The following is a 16,929-nucleotide window of genomic DNA, read 5'->3' as shown; positions in this document are numbered from 1 at the left end:
TAATGAAATAGGAAAATATAAATTGTTAAACATACAGCACACCGAGGACTTCTGGGTCTGGTGACACCCGATGCTCACTCCATATACTCCACCTCTGCTCACCTGTGGCATGCACACCGAAAAAGAGGCATGGCCTCACATAAAGGGGCATGGCCTTGTGGGACATCCAATTTACATCACTCCAGGGGCGTGTCCAGCATCTCCGGAGATACTGTCCCCAGACACTATTGCCTGCACTCTTGGATCCTCCTCTGTGACAGAAGCCAAGTGCTAGAGGAGAATGTCACACTTCAGCAACCAACTCCTGTCACTTCAGAGGAGCCAGCATTTTGGTGTCACCCCCGGGTGTGGCTCACACCCACATAGTTATGCCACTGCATCAGAAAGCATCTGTAGAAAATTAAAACTATATAGATACATGTAGTAATGTGTTTTCCAGAAGAATATACAAATAAAAATAATTGATAAATTAAATTCTCTACTACATTTGGTAAATATCTAAAATACTTTTAAATGTAAATACACGTATTGATTAATCAATTAAAAACAAAAACATCTATATTCTACTGAAATTATAGAAAAAACACCAAACACCAATAAACAAAAGCACAGTCAGTCCATTATCCATTATATATTACTTCAAATGGTAAAAAAAAATCTAATATGTAAGGAGAAATGCATAATATTTTACTCTGACAATATTGCATGTGCCAGGATATCAGAAGAGGTGGACATTAAAGGTAAATTTCTTTATCCCTTTATGCTGCATGTCTTTTGAAACACAAGAGCAGAGAAAACTGGGAAATTGGGACGTGCATAACAAAGCTGAGAGAGAAAAAGTCTTGACAGTGATTGAATTGTGCTGATCTTATCAGTGAAACAACCATCAGTGGCACTGGAGACTTGGGACCGTCAAGCTGTCTCTTGGCAGTGATCAGTACTCTGCATGACATCGAAGGCATGCTATGTTAACTCCATAGCTGAAAAGAGGCTATGAACTATGATCAGAGATATAGACCCATCCATAGACATCTATTTTTCTATTTAGCCATTAATGTCAGAGGTCTCATATGCCTCCCTGACTAAGTATTTTGTTGAAGGTTAAAGGTCTATCACTGATATTAGTAGCCTGTTGTAACACATATCATTCTTATCACACAGTGTGACTAACATTATAGGTGGCAGTACGTCCTTCTATTATATCCAGGATACTGTATGCTACTTTTACCACTACTGGATGTACTTCCAGGTTCGTATCATATAAGAGTGCAAATGATACAAATAAAGAGTATAGAATGTAAATGAATGCAATGTACTTACATCTCTCCCTCCGTTGATATATTTAGTTATGATGCATAATCCATTTTTCTCTCACAAGTGACTTTGAATGAAATGATTATAAATAATGGATTTCAGCTCTGCTGTCACAGAATGCATACGTTTGTATTTTCCTAACACTGGATTTGCTAAAAGATGACACTAATGCTCTGTGGTTGCTCACACATGTTTACAAATAGATGCAGGCAGGAATGCTAAGTCCACATACAGATGTTGTTTACCTGAAAGATTATCAGGATGAAGTGTTTTAAAAATTAATAAAGAACAGTGCTTTTTATTTTCAAGAGCAGTGTCCAGGGAAAAAAGGCTTACATATGAAAACTCTTTAGACGTAGAACAAGACTGCACTGTAGAAATGTGCCCTAGCAAGTACAGACACTACAGTATTTGATATTATTGCATAGAAAGGACAGTGTTAAATAATATAAAGGTAAAAGGGCAGTATACTGCTGGCAGAACATCACTTCACCTTCAGCTTTCTAAATTCCTGTTTCACACTGTCGAACGAGACAAAATTCAATTTCCACATTCTTCACTTTTTAATAAAAAAAAGATCATAATGAATTTGCTAACATGTCATATTTGCTTATTGAAATTTCTCAGGCTGCAAACTATTAAAATTATAAAATAAGCAAAAAGAGTTTATCTGTAAAATAGATGCTTTTGGTGACCTCTTTGAAACAGTGAGGTGCGGTGATGTCAATGGCTGGGGAGCTATTATCAGAGACAGACTTACATACACATATATGAATACTGGTGAGTTTGGACTATATAAAAATGATTAGATTAATATAAAGATGATATGAATAATACAAAAATAATATTTATAAGTTTTAAATATTATCTTTGTATTATTCTAATATTTTTTATAGTGAAAACTCTGGAGTAAACTGGAGTATGGCTGGTGAGGCTCTGTCTCCCCTGCCTATCCTGGCTGCATGTCACTTCTTTGTAACATGCACTGACTCTGGGTATGTATAATTGTATTAAACTTTATTTTTGTTACCTCTACACAGTCACAGAGCTTTGAAGATAATATTTAATCATTCACTTCACTCTCTGGTCTAGTGAAGCTTTCAATCCATGATGGAGATGTATGAAAAATGTCCTAACGGACGTTATGTGCCTGGGGCCGTATCACCACATTATCGTGGTGATACGCCCCGACCCGCCACCACAATGTATTATAAGTGTGACTGCCGATGTGGGAGGGCATTTTCTCACCTGTCCCGCAATAGCACTCCTTCCACATCGGATCGGCTGGGATCGGCATCGCAGATGTGAGCAAGCGCCCTTCTCCCCTGCTTCCTGCCTGCGCCGCTGGAGGCCCCCAGCACATGCGCAATTAGGCTGTGTGGACCAGCAGAAGGATGTCCATGTTCAATAAAGTTTGTTAAAAAAAAAAAAAAAGACTAAGCGAGTGCACATTTTGCACACATCGCCTGCCTGGGGGAGGCGTTCCAGCTCGGCGGCTTTAGGAGACGAAAAGTGACAGCAGAGGCAATCATACATTGCCTCTGCCCTTTGTCTCCCATTCTCTACTTTGGAGAAGCGGTAAGCGGCGGGGGCGCGCGACTGGCAATGCACACAGCAATAGCACGCCGTTCATATATTGATGTGAAGCACAAAATTCAGGCTTTACATGCGCTGTGGTCAGCAGAAACCACAGTGCACTTTCATACATCTCCCCCCATATTCCTTATCACCCAGACAATGAGTTTTATGGTAAGAACTTACTCTTGTTAAAACTCTTTCTGCGAGGTACACTGGGCTCCACAAGGAATGGACAATGGGGTGTAGAGTAGGATCTTGATCTGAGGCACCAACAGGCTCAAAGCTTTGACTGTTCCCAGAATGCATAGCGCTGCCTCCTATATCACCCCGCCTCCCTGCACAGGATCTCAGTTTTTAGTTAACCAGTCCAATGCAGTAGCAGGAAAAGAGACGACAACGGTTAGTAGCCACAACACCGCATTCTCACGACAGGAGACGTGTCAGCGGCTAATGCCATACCAACCCAAAGAAGCTAAGTGCGTCATGGTGGGCGCCTTGTGGAGCCCAGTGTACCTCGCAGAAAGAGTTTTAACAAGCGTAAGTTCTTACCATAAAACTCATTTTCTGCTGCAGGGTACACTGGGCTCCACAAGGAATGGACAATGGGGATGTCCTAAAGCAGTTCCTTATGGGAGTGGACGCACTGTAGCGGGCACAAGAACCCGGCATCCAAAGGAAGCATCCTGGGAAGCGGCAGTATCAAAGGCATAGAACCTTATGAACGTGTTCACAGAGGACCACGTAGCCGCCTTGCACAATTGTTTAAGGGTCGCACCACGTTGGGCCGTCCAAGAAGTTCCAACAGACTGAGTAGAATGGGCCTTAATGTGATCAGGAGCAGAGAGACCAGCCTTCACATAAGCATGTGCAATCACCATTCTAATCCATCTGGCCAGAGTTTGCTTGTGAGCAGGTCAGCCACGTTTGTGAAACCCAAACACAACAAAAAGAGAATCAGATTTCCTAATAGGAGCAGTTCTCTTCACATAGATACGGAGAGCCCGTACCACATCCAAAGACTGCTCTTTGGGAGACAGATCAGGAGAAACAAGTGCCGGAACCACAATCTCCTGTTTAAGGTGGAATGAAGAAACCACCTTAGGTAGATAGCCGGGACGAGTCCTAAGAACCGCCTGGTCACTGTGAAATATCAGGTATGAGGAACTACAGGACAAGGCACCCAAATCCGACACTCTTCTAGCTGAAGCAGTAGCCAGCAGAAACACCACCTTAAGGGAAAGGTCAGCTGAACCAAGAGGTTCAAATGGAGACTCTTGTAACGCCTCCAAAACCACGACAAGTCCCAAGGAGCCACAGGCGTGACATAGGGAGGGTGGATACGCAACACGCCCTGAGTAAAGGTATGCACATCAGGTAAGGTTGCAATTTTTCTCTGAAACCACACCAACAAGGCAGATATTTGAACCTTGAGGGAGGCCAGATGCAGGCCTAAGTCTAGGCCCTGCTGAAGAAAAACCAACAACTTGGCTATATTAAACTTGGAAGCATCATAATCATTAGATGCGCACCAAACAAAGTAAGAATGCCAGACCCTATAGTAAATCCGAGCCGAAGCCGGTTTCCGGGCCCGCAACATAGTTTGAATGACCGCCTCAGAAAACCCTTTAGCACTTAAGACGGAAGCTTCAAGAGCCACGCCGTCAAAGACTGCCGGGCTAGGTCCTGGTAGACACAGGGGCCCTGAACGAGGAGGTCTGGGCGTTGTGGAAGTAGAATTGGACGCTCTGACGATAGGCCTTGCAGGTCTGAGAACCAGTGCCGTCTGCGCCACGCTGGAGCTATGAGAAGCAGAATTCCTTTTTCTTGCTTGAACTTCCGAATTACCCTGGGCAGGAGTGACACCGGAGGGAACACGTACGGTAGCCGAAACCTCCACGGTACTGCCACCGCATCCACGAATGCTGCTTGAGGATCCCTTGTCCTTGCTCCGAAGACCGAAACCTTGTGATTGTGTCGAGACGCCATCAGATCTACATTTGGAAGGCCTCACCTTTCCACTAGGAGTTGAAACACTTCTGGATGGAGGCCCCACTCGCCGGCATGCACGTCCTGACGACTGAGAAAGTCCGTTTCCCAATTCAGGACTCCTGGAATAAATACTGCCGATATGGCCAGTAGATGGCTTTCTGCCCACTGTAGAATCTGTAGAATCCGTAGACTTCCTTCATTGCCAGGCGGCTTTTAGTGCTGCCCTGATGATTTATGTAAGCCACTGTGGTGGCGTTGTCCGACTGTACTTGAACAGGATAGTTCTGAATTAAATGCTGTGCTAGGTTCAAGGCATTGAAGACCGCCCGCAACTCCAGAATATTGATCGAGAGGAAGGACTCCTCCTTGGTCCACCGCCCCTGAAGGGAGTGTTATTCCAGCACCGCGCCCCAACCTCTTAGACTGGCATCTGTCGTCAACAGGACCCAGTCGAATATCCAGAATGGACGGCCCCTGCACAGTTGTTGGTCCCGGAGCCACCAGAGCAGCGACAGACGGACCTCCGGAGTCAATGAGATCATTTGAGACCTGATCCGGTGAGGCAGGCCATCCTATTTGGCTAGAATCAGCCTCTGGAGAGGGCAAGAGGGAAATTGATTAATCATCCATAATCTGTAAAATTAACTTAATAGCCTCCAAAAGATCAGGAACATCCACATGTGAACCACCCTCCCTATCAGCCGTATCTGATTCAGAACCTGTGGGGTCAGTATAAGTGCCGTCTTCATCCGACAAGGTGTCAGTGACAGCAGGGGATTGTGAGGAGACAAGCGCTCGCTTAGAGGACCCCTTGGACGTAGGCGAGCGACGGTCAGACTTTTTAGTAGTCAGGGACTGGTTCAATTTCTTTATTTGAGCAGATAAATCGTCCACCCACAGCGGGTTAGCTGCAGGGACCATAAATGGTTGTACCGGCATTGGGTGTCCCATAGGGGGTATTAGTTTATGAACTAGCGTATGCTAAAGCGTGGAAAAAGCGTCCCACGGCGGGTCATTATTTGCCCCCGTTGCCACCATCCCACTGAGGGGCAAGGAGCCCCAGAAGCAGAGCCCAAAGCTGCTATATTCTCCTCATAGGTATCTGTGGCTTCAGCAACACCAGCAGTGTGTTCAGCCCCAGAACCGTTACCCTCAGAAGCAGACATGATATAACTTGCAGTATCAGGTAACACAGTACAATTTGTCAGCAGCACAATACCTCTTACCCAAACCCCTGCGCAGTGTAGTCAGCACCAGCAGAGATAAAGGAGAGATATGGTGACTAAATCACAGAGTAAAATACGTAATACAGTATATCTTTGTGAAAATCCTATATTAGCTAAAACCTGACGCACCAAGCCCCCTCAGGTTATAGAATATAGGGATAGCAAGTTGAGTGAAAGACACGAAATGGACACCACTCAGCTATCAAATGCACACACAAATAGTCACAGTTTGTACAATGCAGAGGTTATTACTAACAATAAAACTGCACTGGACTAGCTTACACAGCTATATAACAATAGATATAACAGTACACAGTAAGAACTGGATGTATATTTCAGGGTAATTGTACTAATAAACCCTGACTAAATGCACTCTTTCTTAACTAAAACTGACTAAAAAAGGCAGGTAGAATACTTAAGTGTCTTGTAAAGTCACAGCACTGACAACCAGGCGGCTTTACATAGGAGGATTTGCCCAAGCATTCCAAGGAACAGTGAGCTGAGGGATAATGGTGCTACAGACACTGCCAGGGAGTGAGGGAGAGACAGATATGCAGCTCCAGGGCGGGAACATTTGCAGAAAATGGCACCCTGGGACTGGGGGAGGGGCTTCAGGTCCAAGCTCTATCCCCCTGCTGGCAAAACCGCCGGGTACTGCGGGCTCTAACAAAACGGTTTATAGAGAAAATCTGACCTGTCTATGCCCAAGTGATCTAGTGGGATCGCCTGTACTGCCACAGCGTCCACCGCCAGCGCACGCGGCCTGCCTCCAACTGACCGCGCCGGGTCGCGATAAAGACCGGGTCCCGCAAGCGGGACCCACTTACCACCTCCCGAAGCATGGCCACGCGATCCCGGACAGCCCCCGTCGTGTGTGCCTGACAAGAAGAAAACCGGAGCCTCCTGCTGTAGTTACCCGGCAACCAGGGCTCAGGAGTGTACAGCGCCGCTGGGAAGAGCCAGAGCTGCAGCCGTGAATGTCCACTGAAATGTAACACTGCTGCTGCCCTTAAAGTCTTCACTTTTTTCCTCAGAAAAAAAGCTCTTCTTAGGGCTACCTGGAGCAGCCCCTCTGTTAAGTGCCTGCTACTGCAGCACCAACTACAAAACTGAGATCCTGTGCAGGGAGGCGGGGTGATATAGGAGGCAGCGCTATGCATTCTGGGAACAGTCAAAGCTTTGAGCCTGTTGGTGCCTCAGATCAAGATCCTACTCTACACCCCATTGTCCATTCCTTGTGGAGCCCAGTGTACCCCGCAGCAGAAATGTTAATTATGTCAAAAGCTAATTAACCTACCAGTATTTGTTAATGGTTTGAGTGAAAACTGAGACACTCTGGGACTGATTCAGAGGTGGATGCTATTTAGTAGTAGCTGCAACTGCTAAGTTATGGTAATGCAGCAATGCATAAGGCATCTTGTGTAAATAGACACTGCCTGTCGGTTTCTGTGATCTGCAGCTGCATCCAAAGACACAGCCATTAGATCACTTGCAAGAACATGGGCCTTCTAAGTAACATTCAGGTTAATCAAGATGTCTGTGTATTCCAGGCTTGCGAGGCCAGAAAATCTGCTTCAGAAGATGCAGAGGTTGGCCTCGACACGTCTACATAATAGGGGTGAGACACCCTATTTTGTAGGGGGCCCCTTTATGCCTCCCTTCAGCTCTCCAAATGGCCTCAGCACTGCAAACAAGATCATGCGCCAATTGGTAAACATTGGAGTTGTGTGTAAACCATTGGGGTTTATGTAAACTCTGAATCAGGTCCTAAGTCCACATAAACTACAAAATACACAGATAACATACTGTATGAACAGATATGTCAGAATTTAACCCATGACATGAGCCTGGAAAAATGATAGCGTGGCGAGCGAAGCGAGAACACGAGGGGATGCATTTCTACAATGGTGGTCACAGGCGAACAAACTATTCACACTGAAAAAAAAAGTGTGTTGAACATTTTTGTGTTGACCATTTCATGTTGATCTTGTGGCCCTGTCAAACTTTGTATCTGTCAACCTTTTCCAGTGTCGACCTTTCATATGTCAAGCTTTTTTCTGTCAATCATAGGGGGAAGACCTAATGACTGTAGATCTTTTATATCACACGCAGTGCCTGCTGTAGACTGCCCAATGGATCGTGTGGGCGACACGTCTGTCTGCTGTGCCCCCTTCTAATACAGGTCCAGATGTTTTGTCTTTGGCTGAGGGTCACAGATGTGCCACTGCGCAGCACTCATTGCTATGTCATCATGTCCTGCTGATGAAGGGAAGAGAAGTCTCAAAGAGGAGCAAATAGGCTGCCAAAGAATAAATTCAGTTAGAGGGGATTGGGGATGGAAAATAAGGGAAATGAGAAAGAGAAGGTGTGTGTGTGTGTGTGTGTGTGTGTGTGTGTGTGTGTGTGTGTGTGTGTAATATAAAAGGGGGAACGAGCGCTGTGATTTGTAATAGTGTAGAATTGTAATGTAAATAAACGAGTTACCAACAATGTTTAAGCTCTCTTTTGAGCCATTTGTATTTAGCGGCATGCAGCTGGTCCCAATGTTGTCACTTTCCAACTATCCCTATCTTACCCAAATAGTGGCTGGTGTCCTCCTCAGCCACTACCTTTCCCTCCTGCGGATGTCCATTCTGCAGTGTGCAGTATAGTCAGCTTCAGCTTTGTGATGCGCTCTGTGCATTAGCAGGATTCAGCTGATAGCAGCAGTGAGCGGGATGGCAGTGATTAGCGGGTGGTGCCTGGTTGACCAGGCGGCTGTATCTCTCCTCAACGCGTTTCACACGTGGCAGTGCTTCTTCAAGAGTAATAAAACAGTCCATTTCAACTTTATTTATACATAAAATCTTCAGCACTTCCTGAGGAAGTGACATGACGGAAGTTCTCTAAAATAGCAGCAACCATGTGCCTGATCCTCCATTATGGATCTTTTTGCGGTAACTCGCATTAGAATAAAATAATATGTGTTATATTATAAAAAAAAAGAGAGGGAATTGTTATAAAATTTATATATACATATAATAACCTTAATGCGGTTCAAAACATACTATAATTTATTTAAAAAAAGGAGAAAGTAAATAATGTGTACAAAAAAGGAGGTTATTTATAAGAAGGCTGATAATTCTATATCAATATGTTGGCCGAACCAAAAGAAAGCTGAAAATAAGGATAGCAGAGCATTTGAATAATATAAGGAAGAGACTGGAATCACACAGTATGTCTTCACATTATCTCAAATATCATAACAGAGACTCAACAGGTACAAAATTTAAGGGAATCCAAAAAGTTACCCCATGTTGGAAAGGAAAAGATCTTGTCTCATGCTTAAAGAAGAAAGAGACCTTTTGGATATATGAATTAAAGACCATTGAGCCTTCAGGGCTAAATATTGATATAGAATTATCAGCCTTCTTATAAATAACCTCCTTTTTTTTTTTTACACATTATTAACTTTCTCCTTTTTTTATATAAATTATAGTATGTTTTGAACCGCATTAAGGTTATTATACATATATATATATATATATATATATATATAAATTTTATAACAATTCCCTCTCTTTTTTTCTAATATAACACATATAATTTTATTCTAATGCGAGTTACCGCAAAAAGATCCATAATGGAGGATCAGGCACATGGTTGCCGCCATTTTAGAGAACTTCCATCATGTCACTTCCTCAGGAAGTGCTGAAGATTTTATGTATAAATAAAGTTGAAATGGACTGTTTTATTACTCTTGAAGAAGCACTGCCACATGTGAAATGCGTTGAGGAGAGAAACAGCCGCCTGGTCGACCTGTCACCGCTCGCTAATCACTGCCATCCCGCTCACTGCTGCTATCAGCTGAATCCTGCTAATGCACAGAGAGCATCACAAAGCTGACGCTGACTATACTGCATGCTGCAGAACGGACATCCACGGGAGGGAAAGGTAGTGGCTGAGGAGGACACCAGCCACTATTAGGGTAAGATAGGGATAGTTGGAAAGTGACAACATCGGGGACCATCTGCATGCCGCAAAATACAAATGGTTCAAAAGAGAGCTTAAACATTGTTGGTAACTCGTGTATTTACATTACACAACACTATTACAAATCACAGCGCTCGTTCCCCCTTTTATATTGCTAAAGCCATTTTATATTGAGCTGCTATTCTAAGAGCAGTTGAGTAATTTTTATTTCAGTGTGTGTGTGTGTGTGTGTGTGTGTGTGTGTGTGTGTGTGTCTGTGGGGGGAGTTGGCTCTAGAGTGACACAGGGTGTATGAGGCTGGAAGTGACACAGAGGATATTAGACTGGAAATATTTTCTGGGGAGAACACCAAAATACAATAGTCTATATCTCCAAAATGATATTTCAAAATAGATTACAAAATATACAGTATTGACCGTAAGAAAGGAAATCATGACCTTTTACAGGAACTTGCCACAAAAACTAATATGTAAAGGTATACCCTGCTTCCCTATGGGAACTATGCACTTAAAAACCTGTTTAAAATATAGCCTTAGTTAGAAGACAGCAGCTGCTTCAATTCTTCACTTAAATATCTATATATTTTCTGATTTGTCATAAAGATCTGAGTAATTTAGCCCAGTTAGTTTCATTTTAAAATGCCCATGGGAGTTTCAGATTCCAAAGTGCTTCATGTATGGCCCTAAAATCACTGCAATCCTGATCACAATTCATCAGATGTGGAGCTGGACAGGTGTAAATAAATCTTGCAGAAGACTGCAATCTTCCATCAAAATGTACATTGCAAGACATTGTATCCCTTCTCACACCATTGGTACTGGCTGAGCATTAAAATCCATAATGTGTTCATTTTAACAAATGATCTTAACTAAGGAGAAGTTATGTGATGATAACGCCTATGCCTAATCTTTTAGCAATTGCCATACTCTATTGTTTCCGTTACAAATAAGTCAGATAGAAAGTTTTCATGCTATTCAATGATTCCTATTCAACAAAATGAAAACATTTTTAAAACAGTTACGGCAAAGATATTAAATTACAGGTGTGGGTGAAGGTCAAGAGGTGCCACGTTGTCTTAATCCTTATCCATAAATGTCAGTAAACCATTTGTTCTTTCATAACAGCTGCTGGCAAAGTTTCACTCATCTTGTAGTTACCTCATAAATACTACTTTGTTGTTTTCATTTGATCTCCAATAATGATTTACAAATATCTGTTAAATGGCCATCTGGCTATACTCTTTGCTTTTTTGTTAAAGCAAGACTATACACAGTAGACAGTAGCTCAAACATAATTACCATGAATCTCTGTAATATCTATTTAGGTTATTATCCGTGTTAAAAACCAAAATTAGGCTACGCTGTGAACAGAAAGTTATGAGAAAATGGAAAATTCGAACACAGCGAAACCACTTACTGTAAATAGACTGAAAATATATAATTATCTGAATCTATGCCACCCTTATAGAGCAATTCTGGTTTATCTCAAGAAGCAAAAATTATCAGGTGTAATTTGGTTTAACTGAACACTTTTTGGCGTGATTTTGGGCGAGTTACAGACTCCTGGACTGATTAAAGCTAAACCACCTGAAACCTCAAATTTTCAAAAAGACTATTCTGCAAAAGTCCTCACATGACAAAATGAAAACTGACAAACATATAAGCCTGCATTTAAACAAATCACAGAAAAAGCCAACACGGTAAATGTCTAAAAAAAAAGTTGTTGTGACAGGCAAGATAGCTCAAAACACAGTTGTCTTGCATATCAGAATGTAAAAAAAATAAGGAAATACAGACTTCCCAACTTGGCATCAGTCCCACTCCTCTAAAAGTCATCCTATGGATGCGCAGGGCCAAATCTAATTAGTATTGCCCCCCTTACTGGTAACACTGACCTGGCATTGAATGGGAGCAGCATTTGGGAGGCATGCTGGTGCTTCTAGTGCTAATGGGAGATCTTAGGGGTGGCTCTCAGGTATGCTAGCCCTCAATCTGGATGTATTTTTGTATGAGCCTATATCATGAGCATGTAGAGGCTTTATTATGTAGCATGTAGACAAATTACATCCCCCTATGGGTGCACTGCTATTATGTAGTGTAGGACTGCTGATATCAGCAGCTTTCCATGTATTTGCAAATATATGTAACAAATAGCTCTTAAATTATATTACCAGATAGGTTCAGGTACTGTTACAGGTATTAGTGAGTGTGCTGGGGGCTCTCTCTTTTTGCTGGTCCCTGGCCTGGGTACCAGGGTAAAAAAATGAGTAAACAAATAAGTCAATAAATAATGAAAATACTAAGGAAGGTATTTATCAATTTATACATTTTGTTTGGTACTTTATCTCTCACAATTTTATCTGTCTCAAAGCTTTGATAAATATAACTGATGGCGGATGTATCAATAGAAAAATGTGTCAAAACTTCACAAAACTGCCATTTTGAAGGTTTTGTCATGATTTTGACTTATTTCATTAGTGTACTAAGTTATTTCCTTGTGTTCTAACTCTTGACATGCAGTGTATTCAGGGTTGATCTCCAAACTTGCTTTTAGGTCCACACAGACTTCAGCTTCCAAGCTGCTATACCTTCAGTGTAAGACTGTGTTACTGCAGCAGCACTTTCCCCAGGCTGATTGTGCACCTGTGTAGGCTTCAAATTGCAGCAGCATACGTCCCAACATGATCCTCTCCAGGAGGGACACAATGCTCTACTTCTGGACTTTTCTTTTAATGTATGATTGCCGGCACCTGTATTGAACAGGTTAATGGATAAGAAAGGTGTTTCAGCATAGGTGATGGCAAGCATAAATTAAGAGGGAAGTCCAGGAGCAGAGTATTCTGTCCCTCCTGGAGAGGGTCATGTTGCTAGGTATGCAGCAGTGATCTCAGATTAGCTGGTAACTATTTGTGTGCTTGTTTGCAGAGGTTATGCAAGCTCTCCTGTGTGCAGTTCTATGATGCTGTCACTGTCATTGCTGCACCCCATGTTACCCAGCATGTACCCAAAAAAGTTCCCATCGTTCTAGGTACTGGGCACCACCATCTTAGTTCATGTCATGTGACTGCAGGAGCACCAATGGAGTAGGAAGGAAGTTGCATAATCTGAGAACCAGGGCTATAAAGATCCTTCAGTGGCACTTCCTGTTGTCAGTGCTTTGTTGTCTACAGACCTGCTGTGGTCTCTGCTGAGTATCTCTCTGTCCAGTGGCTTGCTCATTGACTTTAGTGCAGTTAACACCTTAGCCCCTAATGACTCCATCCAGCAATCTCGAGTAGCTGGTTTTGCTTCAGCTATCCTATATAGTCAGTACTGTTCTGCAGAAAAGGATGGGTTTTAACTGCGCACGGAGTCGCTTTTGTTCGGATAAGCTGCTGCACTTAAGGTGACCAACCCCATAAACAAGTATTGCAAATTTCTGTGCTGCGCTCAATCCTGTTAATGTAGTGAACTGTTTAATTGTATGTGATTAATGTGATTTACTTGTGGCTTGATTAATGCTGTGTGGGTATTGTACTGGACTTATTCTAAGCACTTTTTACCACTAAAGTTGTGGACTGCAATCTTTGGATTCGTAAATATATATCACATGAATGATTGTTATTCACTGAACAATATCTCTGCAACAGTAGAAACGTTTGAGCACTGGTGTGTGCTTTTATTTTTACTTAGAAATAGTGTCCATAAAGTTCGTCTTAAAAGTCTATTTTTCACAGTGCGGCGTCCCGCATGTCTGTGGTATCAAAAGTCTCTAGGTGCACTTTATTGCTTTACAAATGTTCTCCTCGATCCTGTGATTTTTCACGGTGTGTGTGAGACTCAGGTTAATTCTAATCATTTTCTGAATTAGGTTCACCACAATGACACAGGGGAACATTTAGATAAAAAGTATGGACGCTCCAATACACACAACAGTTTTAATCAAGCCAAAATGAGATCTATACAGAACCGTAGAGTAATCAATAGTTAAAGTACACGTTTGGAAGACTGCCCAGTGTAGATCTCTAGCCATTTATTGACAACTAGGCAGACTATCCAGTACTGTTAACCAATTAGCTAATTAGAGTTAAGGTAGAAACAGAAGGATGATCATTAGACAGGAGAGAAAGGCAGACCAATAGGAAACTGATTTCGGGTCACATGACCGGACTGAACAGCAGAGACACCCTTTAAAAATCAAGGCTACAAGCAATCAAACATCCATTGCTCCCAGAGGAAGGCCCAACAGAGGCTGAAACGCGTTGGAGACACCACTAATTTCAATTCCTAAGCTACACTGAACATTGCCTTACAACATTGCCTTACGAATCCAAAGATTGCAGTCCACAACTTTAGTGGTAAAAAGCGCTTAGATTAAGTCCAGTACAATACACACACAGCATTAATCAAGCCACAAGTAAATCACATTAATCACATACAATTAAACAGTTCACTACATTAACAGGATTGAGCGCAGCACAGAAATATGCAGTACTGTTCTGCAACCCGGCATCCAGCAATCCTGAGTAGCTGGTTGTGCTCCAGCAATCCTGTATAGCTAGTAGTGCTCTGTAACCCGACATCCAGCAATCCTGAGTAGCTGGTTTGCCAGCAATTCTGTATAGCTGGTACTGCTCTGCAACCTGGCATCTAAGTTTATGTACAGATAGATCCACGGTTATCTTGACTAGTTTTCTGCGCCTAGGCACAACATGATTTATTAGCATAAACCCTTCATCTATTGTTCTCAGCTGCAATACAATACAGAGAACAATACAGCAGGGGATTAAGTCATTACAGCAAGGGATTAAGTCCGATTGGCCAGTCTCAGTTAATCCTATTAAAGGCCAAGATAAACGTGGACCCATCTGTAACTGGTTTCAACCCAGTAATCCTGAAAAGCTAGTACTGTTCCGCGATTGAGCCTAAAATACTGGTTGCAATCCAGTAATCCGGAGAAAGTGGTCCTGCTCTGCATTCCAGCATTAAAGTCTAAGTAGCCACTACTGCTCCGCATCCCGGCAATCCTGTGAAGCTGGATCCCTTCAGTTTCCCAGTGCCTAAGCCTAAATATCTGATATTAATTCACAACCCAGCAATCCCATGTAATTGGCACAGTATGAAGAAGTCCCACATTAAGCTGCCTAGCTTCTGACCCAGCCTTCCATGCTCCATAGCCTCACACACACACACACACACACACACACACACACACACACACGCACACACACACATATATGCTGCCACTATAACCTAAAAAAAACACATAGTGCCGCCATAGCCTCACACATACATGCTGCCCCCTTAGCCACACACACATGCACACACACACACACTGCCCCCCGACACACACACACACACACTGCCCCATAGCCTCACTTACACACACACACATGCAGTCCCATAGCCTCACACATATCCTGCTGCCATAGCCTCACAAACACACATTCTACCCCCATAGCAGCACAAAAATACACACACATGCTGCCCTATAGCCTCACACATATATATGCATATGCTGCCCCCATAGCCTCACAAAAACAAACATGCTGCCCCATAGCCTCACACACACACTCACACACTGTCCCTATAGCCTCACACACTCGTTGCCTCCATAGCCCCAAACAAACATGCTGCCCTCATAGCCTCACACACACTTCTCCTATAGACTCAAATAGTGCACCCTGAGATCCCAATATACAAACCTTTATTTTCCCCACACCCCCATTGCAGTCACATAGCCACCATGCCCCAGTTCCTTCATATCTGTTTCCCCCTACAGCAGTGATTCTGTACCAAAGCCCCACTCTCCAAATCTTTCTTTCCCATTGCTTTTACCTTCTTGCTGCATCCTATGGAAGGCTGCTGTCTCAGCTGCTACCGCTTTGCTATCATCTCTGAATTTGGACCAAAGTTACATTTCTCCTCTGTTGGATAGTGGCTTTGAATTGGAATATTATAATTTGGGGTTTCAATTTATGCCCAGTTTTGTTTGGACTGTATATGATTTGTAATTGATACATATTTTTAGGAAGTTAAGTAACTGTTTTAGGTTCTATACCCTAGACACCCAGCACTGTATTTTTAGTTGTTTTTTTAGAGCTGTAGATGATCTGAGATCATTTTAGAAAAAAATCACAGTACCCCCTCAGAAGAAAATAAAAATTGATTATGTTTTTTTTTTTTGCCAGTTCTGAAGATGAAATCAACAGTGATCTGTGGTGATATGTGCCGATTGCAACCTGCAGGATATAAGTGTTTTTTAATAAATTCCCCCAAAGGTGTTTTCTCTTAGTAAGGGGGGAATTCATTTGTTTTGTGGGCACCCGTAATCTGCTCCCATAAGAGCTATTCAAATTTTCCCCTTGTTCGCTGCTTATGTCCAAAGTGTGCGACCATTGGTGCCTGTTTTAGCCACACAAAGCAGCTAAAGCTGTCTACATCCCGGATATTTCGCTCAAACTCCCATTTGTCAGCCCTAACCACTGAGTTTTCGCGCATTTCAGCTTGTACCTCAAGAGGCAGTGAGCTGAAATGTGTTCCCCAGCTGTAAGTGCTCCCAAATGGAGCAACAACTGAATTGCTGTTGTGTGCCATCCAGTGGCAGCCGGGGTGAACAACAAATTAATTCCCCCTATACTGTATGTCTACTCGAATGCATTAATTTCATTAGTACAGTATGTTTATAACTTCACCCTAACTATAATGAACATTTTGAACTATTATCTAAGCTTCGAAAAGAAGCACTGTTAATTTGAAATTAATAATCTGGTAAATTGCTAGTAAATGCATTTATTAGCTTTCTAATTTCAATAGTTTTCTTTGTTAATTCATTCACTTTTATATTTTAGCTGTTTTCAAAAATGTTGGTT

Source organism: Pseudophryne corroboree, chromosome 5 (genome assembly GCF_028390025.1).
Source record: "Pseudophryne corroboree isolate aPseCor3 chromosome 5, aPseCor3.hap2, whole genome shotgun sequence".
In the NCBI taxonomy this organism is placed as follows: Eukaryota; Metazoa; Chordata; class Amphibia; order Anura; family Myobatrachidae; genus Pseudophryne; species Pseudophryne corroboree.
This window is presented reverse-complemented; position numbering follows the sequence as displayed.